This window comes from Suricata suricatta, chromosome 3 (assembly GCF_006229205.1).
Source record: "Suricata suricatta isolate VVHF042 chromosome 3, meerkat_22Aug2017_6uvM2_HiC, whole genome shotgun sequence".
Taxonomy (NCBI): Eukaryota; Metazoa; Chordata; class Mammalia; order Carnivora; family Herpestidae; genus Suricata; species Suricata suricatta.
Window position 1 is genome coordinate 159,302,274 of NC_043702.1, and position 13,074 is coordinate 159,315,347.

Below are 13,074 nucleotides of genomic sequence, written 5' to 3' on the forward strand. Positions count from 1 at the left end.
AAAATACCAAATACTAATTTGTGTTCTATTGGAATTTGTGCATCCATGGACCTGTTCCTACATTTTACCTTGCAAAATTATTTGTGTTCAAAATAATGGGAAGCATATATCTCATATGGGTAAATAAAAGATACCATCAACCATCTTCTGAAAAGATAGCCCAAGATTCTATTTCCTACCTAGAGTTTGACCATTTAACTACATAGCTACCATAGAAATGAATATTATTAGCAAATAGAATTTAGCTGAAGGAACATAGATATAGAGCAAAACTCTATAACTTAAAATATTTAAAAATGTTATCTTGTTACTCTAGTAAGAGTTCAAATGCTTTTATGTTCATTTCAGAATTTTGGTGACAGAATATTGAAGAAGTAGAGCTGTGATTATTTTCTTTAAAATGTTTATTTATTTTTGAAAGAGAGAGAGAGAGAACAAGTGGGGCAGGGGCAGAGAGAGAGGGAGACAGAGGATCCGAAGTGGGCTCCTCCCTCACAGTAGACAGCACGATGCAGAGCTGGAACCCACCAATGTGGGATCGTGATCTGAAACGAAGTCAGATGCTTAATTGACTGAGCCACTCAGGTGCTCCTTAACTGACTGATCATTTATGCCCCACTCCTCCTCCTGTTCTACATGTGTTTCTTCTCAGGTTACAATTGAAGGCATGCACACTAAGTACTCCCAATTTTGTCTTTCACTGTAGATATTAACCAAATATAGAATATCAGCCTTTTCATGCTGTTTTCCACAAAAAAGGTATGTTGTCTTACATTACAATAGTATTTTTAAGCAAAGAGCATATCTCAGATTCATGTGAAACATTTATGTGTTTGTATGTTTATAAATTATAGGTGCCTAAACACTTAGACCTACCAAATCAGTACCTTGGACAGAGTGGGGCTCAGCATGTATATTTTTCAACAATCTTTGGTTAAGAAAGTGTGCTCTAGAGAGCAGAGATAATTATATGCTCTTCCTGACAATCGGGGTTTTGCTGCTGATGTTGTCTTTGTTGCTGCCTGCTCTGCTGCCTTAGCACCTCTCTTAATAACAGATGCAGTAGGCCCGCTGCTGGCAAAATTGAAGACCAACACCAGCATCCTGGAGCTGGACTCTTTCTTAATGGTGTTCCTTTTTTCATACCATTAATTCTGGCCTGAGGCCAGAGAAGGAATCCTTTCTAAAGGTGGGATAATTTTCATTTCATTTCTATTTTTTGTAATAGCCTCAGAAAAATGGGTATTAACTCTGATTTAAATGCCTGTAGCATTCCCCAGGGAAGCTGACTGGCCCAGGGCTCTTATTTGTTGGGAGATTTTTGATAACTGATTTGATTTCTTCACTGCTTATGGGTCTGTTCAGATTTTCTATCTCTTCCCATTTGAATTTTGGTAGTGCATGTGTGTTTAGGAATTTGTCCATTTCTTCTAGGTTGTCCAGTTTGTTGGCATATAATTTTTCAAAGTATTCCCTGATAATTGCTTGTATTTCTGAAGGATTGGTTGTAATAATTCCATTTTCATTCATGATTTTGTCTATTTGGGTGCTCTCTCTTTTTTTTTTTTTTTTTGAGAAGCTTGGCTAAAGGTTGATCAATTTTATTTTTTTTAAAAACCAACTCTTGGTTTCATTGATCTGTTCAACTGTCTTTTTGGATTCTATATTGTTTATTTCTTCCCTGATCTTTATTATTTCTCTTCCTCTGCTGGGTTTGGGGAGCTCTTACTGCTCTGCCTCTAGTTCCTTTAGATGCACTGTTAGATTTTGTATTTGTATTTCTTCTAGTTTCTTGTAATAGGCCTGGAGTGCATTGTACTTTCCTCTTGGGACTGCCTTTGCTGCATCACAAAGTTTGGATTGTTGCATTTTCATTTTCATTTGTTTCCATATATTTTTAAATTTCTTCTCTAATTGCCTTATTGGTCCAATCATTCTCTGGTAAGGTGTTCTTTAACCTCCATGTTTTTGGAGATTTTCCAGACTTTTTTCCTGTGATTGATTTAGGTTTCATAGCATTGTGATCTGAAAGTGTGCATGGTATGATCTCAATCCTTTTATATTTATTGAAGGCTTCTTTATGACCCAGTGTGTGATCTATCTTGGAGGATGTGCCATGCTCATTCAAGAAGGAGGTGAATTCTGTCCTCAGGATGTAGAGATCTAAATACATTTGTCAGATCCATCTGGTCCAATGTGTTGTTCGGATCCATTGTTTCTTTAATGATTTTCTGTCTAATTGATCTATCCATTGCTGTAAATGGAGTATTAAAGTCCCCTGCTATTAGTACATTCTTATCAATAAGATTGTTTCTGTTTGTGATTGTTTTATGTATTTGGGTGCTCCCAAATTCGATGTAGACATTTGTAATTGTTAGCTCTTCCTGATGGGTAGACCCTGTAATTATTATATAATGCCCTTCTTCATCTCTTGTTACTGCCTTTAAAGTCCAGTTTGTCCAATATAAGTATGGCTACTCCAGCTTTCTTTTGACTTCCAGTAGCATAATAGATATTTCTCCATCCCCTTACTTTCTTTTTTTTTTTAAAGGAAGGGGAGGGGGAGAGAGAGAGAGAGAGAGAGAGAAAGAGAGAGAAGAGAGAGAAGAGACTCTTTTTTTATTTTTTTAATTTTTTTTAATGTTTTATTTATTTTTGATACAGAGAGAGACAGAGCATGAGGCAGGGAGGGGCAGAGAGAGAAGGAGACACAGAACTGGAAGCAGGCTCCAGGCTCTGAGCTAGCCATCAGCACAGAGCCCGACACGGGGCTCGAACCCACGAACGTGAGATCTGACCGGAGCCGAAGCCGGAGGCTTAACCGACTGAGCCACCCAGGTGCCCCATCCATCCCCTTACTTTCAATCTGAAGGTGTCCTCCGGTCTAAAATAGTTTCTTGTAGACAGCAAATAGATGGATTTTGGTTTTTTTTTTATCCATTCTGATGCCCTATATCTTTTTATTGGAGCATTTAGTTCATTTACATTCAGTGTTATTACTGAAAAATATAGGTTTAGAGTCATGGTGTTCTCTGTAGGATTCATGCTTGTAGTGGTGTCTCTGGTACCTCGCGTTCCTTGCAACATTTCCCTCATAGAGTCACCCTTAGGATTTCTTGTAGGGCTGGGTTAGTGGTGATTAATTATTTCAATTTTTGTTTGTTTGGGAAAACCTTTATCTCTCCTATTCTGAATGACAGGCTTGCTGGATAAAGGATTCCTGGCTACACATTTTTTTCTGTTCATCACATTGAAGATTTCTTGCCATTCCTTCCTGGCCTACCAAGTTTCAGTAGATAGGTCTGCAAACACCCTGATATGTCTCCCTTTGTATGTTAGAGCCCTTTTATCCTTAGCTTCTTTCAGAATTATCTTTTTATACTTATATTTTGCCAGTTTGACTATGAAATGTCATGCAGAAGATTTATTCAAGCTACATCTGAGGGGAGTTCTCTTTGCCTTTTGGATTTCAATGTCTGTTTCCTTCCCCAGATTGAGGAAGTTCTCAGTTATAATTTGTTCAAGTACCCCTTCAGCCCCTTTCTCTCTCTTCTTCTTCTTATGGAATTCGTATGATATGGATATTGCTCCATTTGATTGTATCACTCAGTTCTCAAATTCTCCTTTTGTGCTCCTGGATCAACTTATCTCTCTTCTTCTCAGCTTCCTCTTTTTCTATAACTGTGTCTTCTAATTCACCAGTTCTCCTTTCTGCCTCTTCAATCCGTGCAGTGGCACCTCCATTTTATTATGCACCTTATTTATAGCATTCTGTGGTGACTTCCATGCCTTTTTCAAGCCCAGCAATTAATTTTATGACTATTGTTCTAAATTCTTAGTCAATTATGTTGCTTTTATCTGTTTTGATCAATTCTTTAGCTGTCACTTCTTCCTGGAATTTCTTTAGAGGAGAGTTCTTCTGTTTCATCATTTTGGCTAGCTTTCTGTCTCCTGTCAGTTTTAAAAGCTTGTTATGAGCTTTGCACCTGTGAGCTTTGCTATATTAAAGGAGGCTCATTGACTGTCCAGGGCCTGTCCATTCAGGAGGTGTTCTTTTAATGGGGTCCCTTGGCCTCTCTTGTTGTGCCTTTGATTATTTTATTTCCCTACTCGTAGTGATATTTGGGATTCTCCATGTGTACTTTGGCTTTGTTTCTTGAGGTAGCCCTGGAAAGGAAAACAGACAGACAAACAAACAGGGAACAAAAGCAAGCAAAGGCACAGACAAACAAACACGCAAACTGAAAGGAAGACAAAAACAACAAAAGACAAAGGGCAATCTAAAAGCATAAAACCAGAAATCCCAGCTACAAGGAAAGAACAGGATGGAGGCATTGCTGATGGAAGAGCATATACCAAGAGAGAAATGACAGGGGTGGGGAGAAAGAGAAATTGAATATTGACCAGACAGAGAGACTAAAAGGCTTAATTCAGAGAGAGAAAGAGGATAATACAGTAGGAGGTGAGGAGAAAGAAATGAAGATAATGCTACCCTGAGAAACTATATAGTCTGAATATTCCAGAGAGAAAGAGAAAGGAAAGTAACAACGGAGGTGTAGAATATGTATCAAGAGAATGGATTAAATGTGACTTTGTAGCAAACCTATAACCAGAGTGCCCAGTCCAGCAGAAGGGAGAGATAAGAATGAGATAAAGGAGAATTTATCTAAATAGCAAGAACTGATCTAGAGTTAATCATGACAATGTATTAATGCTGGCCCTGCCCAGGGCTCCAGTAACAAACAAACAAACAAACAAACAAAAAATAAAATAGCTCTCCAGTGCAATGGACATGGCTTGGAGTAGGCTGGTCTCGCCTCCATTGTGGGTTCCTTGGGCCACTCCCTGAGGCCCTGCCTTAGTGGTTGTGGGGAAAAAGTGGCAGTGCTTCAATTCCTTCTCAAACTAAGCATTGCAACTCACTCTTTTGGGTCCAATCTCTTTGTGCTATGGACATAGCCAAGGTGGGCTGTGTTCTATGTCCTGTGCCCCACCTCGTTTCCAGAACTTAGTCTGATTACTTTAATGATACAGCCTGAAATGTACTCCCGCAGGCTGGGATCAAGTAGAGGGAGTAGGGGAGGGGTTCCTTCTGACGCCGACTGGGACCAGGACACCCAGCCAAAAGAAAGCTCCGAAGCTAGAGATAGGATCTCTCTAGAATGCCTGCGGTTAAGGATGGGATTATAGGATCCCTCTCCATCCCAGGCTGAGGTTTTTCTCTTTTCCAGGGACAGTTCTATGAACAGTTTCAGCTGCTCTTTCTCTTCCCCTAGCCTCTCCGCAGAGGGGGCTCCCTCCCCTCCAAGCCTCGGTGTCCTAGCCCATTTTTATCTTCCCCAGTTTGCAATTAGGCACCTATAAGGCTGTCTTCTTGGTGGACTCTGTCTCTTTTCCTCCCAGAGTCTTGCAGTTCAGTGTTCTTTGGCTTCAGTCCTTCTTTGTTTGAGAGATGCAGGCAGGAAGTACGAAACTTTCTATTTCTCCACCGTCTTGCCTCCAGAGCTTCCAAGGTGGGATAATTTTCAAAACCAAAGAGTATCAATGCTCAGTCTTATGACTGAGTCTAAATTAGAGTCTAAATTCAGTGAATGAAATTCTATTTCACACTTACCAATAGTTGTTTGCTCATATTCCTTATATCCTTTGTTTATACTCGTATCAAGCATGGGATTTACTCAAAAGAATAGGAAAAGGCACAATCTTCCAGCTGGTGAGAGGCTGCCCAAAAATGAAGCAAAAGCAAAGGGGACTCAAAAAAATTATAATGGGTAAGCACAACAGGAAGAGTGAGTCTAACAGTAGTGTCTGGTTACTGTAACTGACAGTTGTCATATACATAATCACCTCTTGAATGGTGTTTCCACAATTGAGAAAATTTCCATTGATCCTCTCTCAGATGTAGAAACCAGAATTTGAATCTCAGATTCCCTAGCACATAAAAAGTGGATGTGTGACTTATACTTTTCCAATCATATATACGATTTTGTTCATAGTAAGTGACTAATGGAAGATTCTCTGTGAACTTTCTATCTATTAAGCTTTTCCTAAATTTTAAACAAACCCTGTGTGTGTGTGTGTGTGTGTGTGTGTGTGCACGCACATGAATGAAGCAAAGTGAATTTTCTTGTTGCAGCTAAATTCCCAGAACATACATAAATAGGACTGTATGTGGTTGCTGGCAACATACTTTCCATTTATGGGAAAATTGTACTTTACTTTCTGGTCAGGTCAATTCTGAAGACAGTAAGAATTTAACTAGCATGAGACTTTATCACATGGCATGCAGTGACAAAATAAATAAATTCCCTATAAGCGCTCTGAATAAAATACTTGTTGAAAGCAAAGCTGTAGGGGAACCAAGAGGCTATTCAGATAAATTGTATAAGAGTGACAGATTGATTTCATGCTTTTAATTATGCAGGAGGGCTTGCAGAAGAAGAGTGATATATGCAAAACCCAAAATTTTCAGATCAAGGCAAAGTCTGAGAACCATGAAGTTTGTATAAGCATTATAAAGAATCTCAATATTTGCTGCCAAAGACTTAATGTGGCCAAAAAGTAAACTCAACATTTCCCTCTGTGAATTTTTGGATTTCAATTTTTTTTTAAATTTAAACCTTAACCACATTCCTTAAGGGAAAGCTATGTTGTTGCTGAGAAAAAATAGAATTCTATGGTTCTATGGAATGGAATAAAGACATATGGGAAGATTCAGATGATTCAAATGATTCAAATTCTCCTGGATCCACAAAGCTCACTGACTATTGCCAACCTCCTCTTCTGCAAAATGAAGATATTTCTGCCTTGTTTTAAGACCCTTTTATTTTTATTTATTTTTATTTTTAAGACCCTTTTAAAACAAAACAAAAAAAAAAAAACCTACCTGAGACAGCTACCTGGCAAGAGGAATCTCACCTTATGTCCATCCTCAAAATGTCATCTTGCTAGTCTCACAAATAGTGTCTAATCCCAACATGAGCTTGGTGTGAGGGAGGGAGCACTTTGTAAAGCAAACTAAGAAAAGGTTTCCACAGCAATATACATAATTGCAAGATTTTTCAAATTGGTTACCTGCAGGTCTGTGGGATACATGTGGCAGTGGATTCTGGGAATACAACGGAGAGAAGAACAGTTTCAGTTACGATCAATTTGCTGGTAAGGATACAGCTCTCAGACATTCTAAATTCAATGTGTTAACAGAAAGCTCAGAAAGTAATTGATTGTTAACAATTTCTTGACTGAAAGGTGGACCAGTGTGTGACTTTGCTAAATAAAATGAAAATGCCAGAAATTCCTTCATGTTATGTGGAGAGGTAGAAATGTTAGAATGGATGTATTTTGTGCAACTTCTTGCTTACACTTAACTTGCACTTAACTGTGGCCTGCAGGAAGCCACAGAAAATATTTTCATTAAAAAGACATTGATAAATACCACAAAGAATGAAACACCAGTATCTTAAAAGTACTGTGGTGTTTGTGCTATTTAAGCAAGATAAATGGATAATGACATTTCTACTGAAAAGCATTTTTAAGAGCAATTAGAAGATTTTAACTTAGGAGATAAAGTGTGGTCAATCACAGTAATAACTAGCAGAAATATTTGGGCATGCCTGTTTGATCAGGGATCTCTAGGATAAAGAGAGAGAGTCAGACATTGAACTGTGAAACTTTACCTCTTCCTCATAATAAACATGAATAAAAAAACAAAATTTTTTCTAGTAAATTGAAACCTCATTCAAACCATAAAGATATTTATAATTTTTAATTTAATTTTCTAACAAAGTCAATCACAGAATAAAAATGCAAAAAAAGAAACTTCAATTTCAAATCTGATGTCGACTGAACAAACTCCTTCAATAAGACATGGCCCAAAAAAGAAATCTCAAGAGAAGTTAAAAATACTTTGAGCTAAATTAAAATGAATTACAAGTTATCAAAATTTGTGAGATGCAGCAAAAGTAGTGTTTACAGGGAAATGTATAGCATTGAATGTGTATATTAGAAAAGAAGAAAGATCTCAAATCAATAACCTAACTTTGCACTTTAAGAAGCTATAAAAAATAACAATGTAAGCCTAAAGCAAGCAGAAGAAGAGAAATAATAACTGGACCAGAAATGAAGTAAATTGAAAACCAGGAAATAAATAGAAAAAAATCAATGAAATCAAAGTAGTTTCTTTGAAAATGTAAGTGAGATTTTAATAATTTAGCTGGGCTAACCAAGAAAAATGAGAGAAGACAAAAGTTACTAAAATCATAAATGAAAAAGGGATTATCACCATGTATCCCTTTGATATTAAAGGTATAATGAGGGAAAGTTATGAACACTGAATGGGCACAAATTTGATAACATAGTGGAAAGGGACCAATTCCTTGATAGACACAAAAAAAACCCCAAAAACTTCCAAAACTTGCCTAAGGAGAAATGCATATCTGAAAAGGCCTGTATATATTAAACAATCTGAGTCAATAAATAATAACTTCCAAAAGAGAAAACACCAGATACAGATAGTTTTCCTGATGAGTTTTATCAAACATATAAAGAAGTGATACCAATTCTCTGTAATTTTACCCAGAAAATAGAATCAGAGAACCACTGTCCAACTCGTTCAATTAGGTCAGCATAAACCTAATACCAAGTGAGATAAAGACATTATAAGAAAAAAGAAAACCCTGCAAAACAAAATTTCTCAAAAAAACCAATGCAAAAATCCTTAACAAAACATTAACAAATCAAGTCCAACAATGTGTGAAGAAAATTCTATACTCTACCCCAGCGGGATTTACTTAAGTATTATGAGACTGGTTTCAACATTTGAATATCAATTAATGTAATCCACAATGGCTTACAAATCATCTTAATTAATTGATTCCAAAAACTTATTCCACAAAACCCAACACCCGCAATGATAAAAACACTCAGCAAATTACACATGGAAAGGAAGTTCAATTTTGGATTTGACAATGAATTTGTAGACACAACACCAAAAGAATATTCCATTTAAAATTTGGTATTTTAAATTTACTAAAATTAAAAACTTTTTTTTGAAAGACACAAAGATCCACTCTGGAAAACAGCACAGATATTTTTTGTAAAACAAACAAACAAGCAAACAAAAAACCCAACCATATTCTTAGTTTGTGTTCCTTGATATTTACCCAAATGAGTTGAAAATTTGTCACCTTAAAACCCTGCACATGAATATCTTTAGAAACTTTATTCATGACTGACAAAAATCTGAAGATTTCCTTCAATAGAGACATAATTAAACAAATTGTATGTTCACATAACACAATATTATTAAGAAATAGAATTAAATGAGCAATCCAGCCTTGAAACACATGGAAGAACCTTGAATGCATATCGTTAAGTGAAAGAAGATAGTCTAAACAGTCTACATCCTACATGATTCCAATTATATGAAAACTAAAAAGTAAATGTAAAAAGGTATAAAAAGATCAGTGATTACTGAGGGTTTAGCGTAGTGGGAGAGGGAGATTGCAGAAGGCTAGGTGGAAGCTCGAGGGGTTTTTAGGCCAGTGACACTATTTTGTACGATACTGTAATGGTGGATAAATGACATGATACATTTGTTAAAACTCAGATTACAGTACAACACAAAGACTAAGCCCTAATGTAAACTACGGACTTTAGTTAATAATAATGTGTTGATGTAGGTTCATCAATTGTATAGATGTACTACGCTAATGTGTACAAAGGAGGTACACGGGAACGCTGCATTCTGTTCAACTTTTCTGTTTTAGGTTTCTAAAACTGCTCTAAATAATAAAGGTTATTAACTTATAAAAGTATCAATCACAAAAAGACAGGAGACAGCTTTAGTATAAATTGCTAAATAAAATAAGCCTCACTCATGTGTGGAATTTAAGAAACAAAACAAATGAATAAAAGGGGAAAAAGGGAGACAAACCAAAAAGCAGACTCTTAACTATAGAAAACAAAGAAAATGGGAGCAGAGGGGAGGCAGGTGGAGGCAGGATGGGTGAAATAGATGAAGGGGATTAAGAGCACATGTATCTTGGGACGATTGCATGGCTCAGTTGGTTAAGCTTCTGACTTTGGCTCAGGTTATGGTCTTGGGGTTAGTGATTTCCAGCCCCAACTCCAGCTCTAAGCTGTAAGCTCCCAGCCTGGAGCCCAAGTTAGATTCTGTGTCTTTTTTTCTTCCTGCCCCTCTCCCACTTAGGCTCTGTCTCTCTCTTTTTCAAAAATAAATAAAAATTTTTTAAAAAGGAGTACACCGATCTTGATGAGTACTGAGTATTATACAGACTTGTCAAATCACATATAGAATTGTCAAATTACTATACTATATACCTGAAACTAACATAAAACTAATATAAATTAACTATATTGAATTAAAATAAAATTATAATTTAAAAAATAATCACATTCATGAAATGAATTTGACTTAGTTATGTTAAAAACAAACCAACAAACAAACAAAAGAAGCCTGTCTAAAAAGTCTACATAGTATATGACTCTATTGATAGGACTTTCTGGGAGTCAAAACTGTAGAGATAGCAAAGAAAATCAGTGGATTTTCAGCCAGGGCTTTAGGGGATGGTGGGAAAGATGAGTAGGTGAAGCACAAGAGATTTTTTAGGCTAGTGAACCTGTTCTCCATGATATTGTAATGGTCAAATGTGACTTATACATTTGTTAGACTCACGGAAATTTATAGCACAAAGAGTGAAACTTAATGTATGCAAATTTAAAAGAATCACTTAGGAGTTCAGGGAATCCCAGTAAAGAATATAGACTTTGACAAGAGAATTTAACTGTATTACAAATGTATGAAACACCTCACTGAAGAAGGCGGGAGAAAGGTGCTGACCTCAGTAACCTTAGAAATGAATCGAGTCTGTAAGTTAAAAGGAAAAGACACTGAACATACGCACTTTACTCTAGCTGATAAAGTATCCCAAGGACATATGGGTTAACGATTTGATACCACTACGTGCGTGTCCTGGAACGGAAAACTTAAGCAAATCGATGATAGACAATGGGAGTCCGCATTCTTACTTTCTCAGCGGGCGTTTACAGATAAGCTAGAGACTAGAATGGTCCATGTGGTAATGGGTTACAGTTAAAGACATGAGTGTGAACTCATGTTTAATTTAATATAGATACAGATGGGAAATTTAGATGATTATAGATATGTGCCCATACATAGGCTGAGATGCACACATGAGAGGGCCTGAATGAAACAACAGCCCTGGGGCCTTGAGCACACCTATCACAAAAGTTGGGTAAACAGGACCTTCACAAGATACTCCCCAGTGTTTGTCTTTAGTTTATCTAAGGTTTCAACATTTATTCAAGTAAAGTCTAGAAAATGCCCCATGTGGGAGATATTCCATATAAATACATTTATCTCAAAGAATAGGTTTTGAATCATGGTATTGAAATTAGACTATACATAATAATAATAATAATAATTTCTAGAGGTAATAAGGCTCAATAATTTTATGTGGCAAGCGCTGTGTTACTCACAATAAGAATGAGGGTAAAAGGCAAAAAAATCTTATCCTTATCTAGTTTAAAATAACTTGTCTCTAGAGGAGACAAGAATACACACATATTAAAAAACACAGTAAAGTGGTAGTTAATAGTCTTAAGGGAAATACAGTAAAAACGGTATGGAAGAACAAAAGAGATATAAATTACCTTCAGAAAAAGGAATCAAAGCAGCCTTCATTAACAGTATTACTTGATCTGGAATTTGATGTAGCAGTTAAGAATGAGTAATAGCAAGCTTGTGAGGATTTGTTTTCCCTCTTGGATGTGCTTACATCATCGTTTTTATTGTGTTACACATTACGTTAAAAGCCTTCTTTGTAAGAACAAAATTAACTTATCAAGGTGTTTTGTTTTTGATCTATGAGATGATTCAGTGTGTAATATTTAAAATTTGCAAAACAAACTACACCACACTGAGTGGCTAAAAAAAATACCTTTCATTAACTTCAGTATTCTGTTGATTGGCTGTGTGCTTCTGATCTGACCCCTCCTGGTGATGGGCTGTGCTGTCTCATGTGTTCATGGTCAGCTGGTAATTGGCTGGTGGCTGAATGATATAGGGTGGTCTCACTCTGTCCAGTGACTGGCAAGGCTGTGAGTCAGGGCATCTTGATTCTCTTCTGTCTGGTCTCTTACCCACACCTGTAGGCTAGTTTGACGTTATTCACTTGATAGTTTTAAGAACAGAGCGCTGAAAGATGGTGGCGCCATTGCACAAGTATTCTGTATGCCTCTGGTTGCGTCACAATTGTTAATATCTCATTGACCAAAGCAAGTCACATAGACAGGTCAGAATTTAAGGTGTGGAGAAATAGACCTCACTTCTGGATAGGAAAAACTGTCACCCTGCAGAGGACATGAACAGAGGGTTTAGGAAAATTTTGTGCCACTTTAGAAAATAATTACTGAATAGAATATTGCAAACTTGGGCCAGTAGTGGTTTATATGCTAGCATTTACTCTTGAAAATATAACAAAAAACCGTTGAGACTTTTAGAGATATTGTGGAAAATAAATATGACAAGTCTCTATAGTAAATGGGATAACATGCTATCTTTGTGAAAAATATTACTTGATCATGATTAAATTCACCTTATATATATATCATCTTATATTTTATATGTACAAAGTATGTATAAAATATAGAAACACTGAAGTTACAAACAAGATGATGAATACATTAATAATACCTTCATTCACTGAAATCTCCTTGGCCCTTCTCTGTGTCTATGTTCATGTAATCATGTTCACATATTGTCAAAGTGACTTAGTTAAGTTTGACTTGTAGTGTGTAAATTCTAGAAAGCTTTCTGCTCACTGTATCTTAATTTGACCTCTAGAATCTAGTTTTAGTTTTTATTTAGATTCCAGTTAGTTATCATACAATGTAATATATTAGTTTCATGTGTATAACATAGAGTGATTCAATACTTCCCCGCGGCACCCAGTGCTATCACAGGAAGTGGCCTCCTTACTCCCTATCACGTATTTAACCCATTCCACCACCCGCCTCCCCTCTGGTAAGCCT

General features: G+C 36.5%; 1 long non-coding RNA gene across 2 annotated transcripts; it reads right to left on the reverse strand.

Moving 5' to 3' along the window:
* Positions 1–434: 434 nt before the first annotated feature.
* Positions 435–12,242, reverse strand: LOC115286814. Of its 2 annotated transcripts, none has more exons than XR_003906285.1 (4): positions 11,982–12,242; positions 7,075–7,108; positions 5,615–5,721; positions 435–545 (listed from the first exon to the last, which is right to left on the reverse strand). It is a non-coding gene; the product is annotated as an uncharacterized LOC115286814 (long non-coding RNA). The 2 variants fall into 2 exon arrangements; XR_003906286.1 differs by lacking the exon at positions 11,982–12,242 and adding an exon at positions 11,695–11,729.
* Between the last annotated feature and the right edge of the window lie 832 nt (positions 12,243–13,074).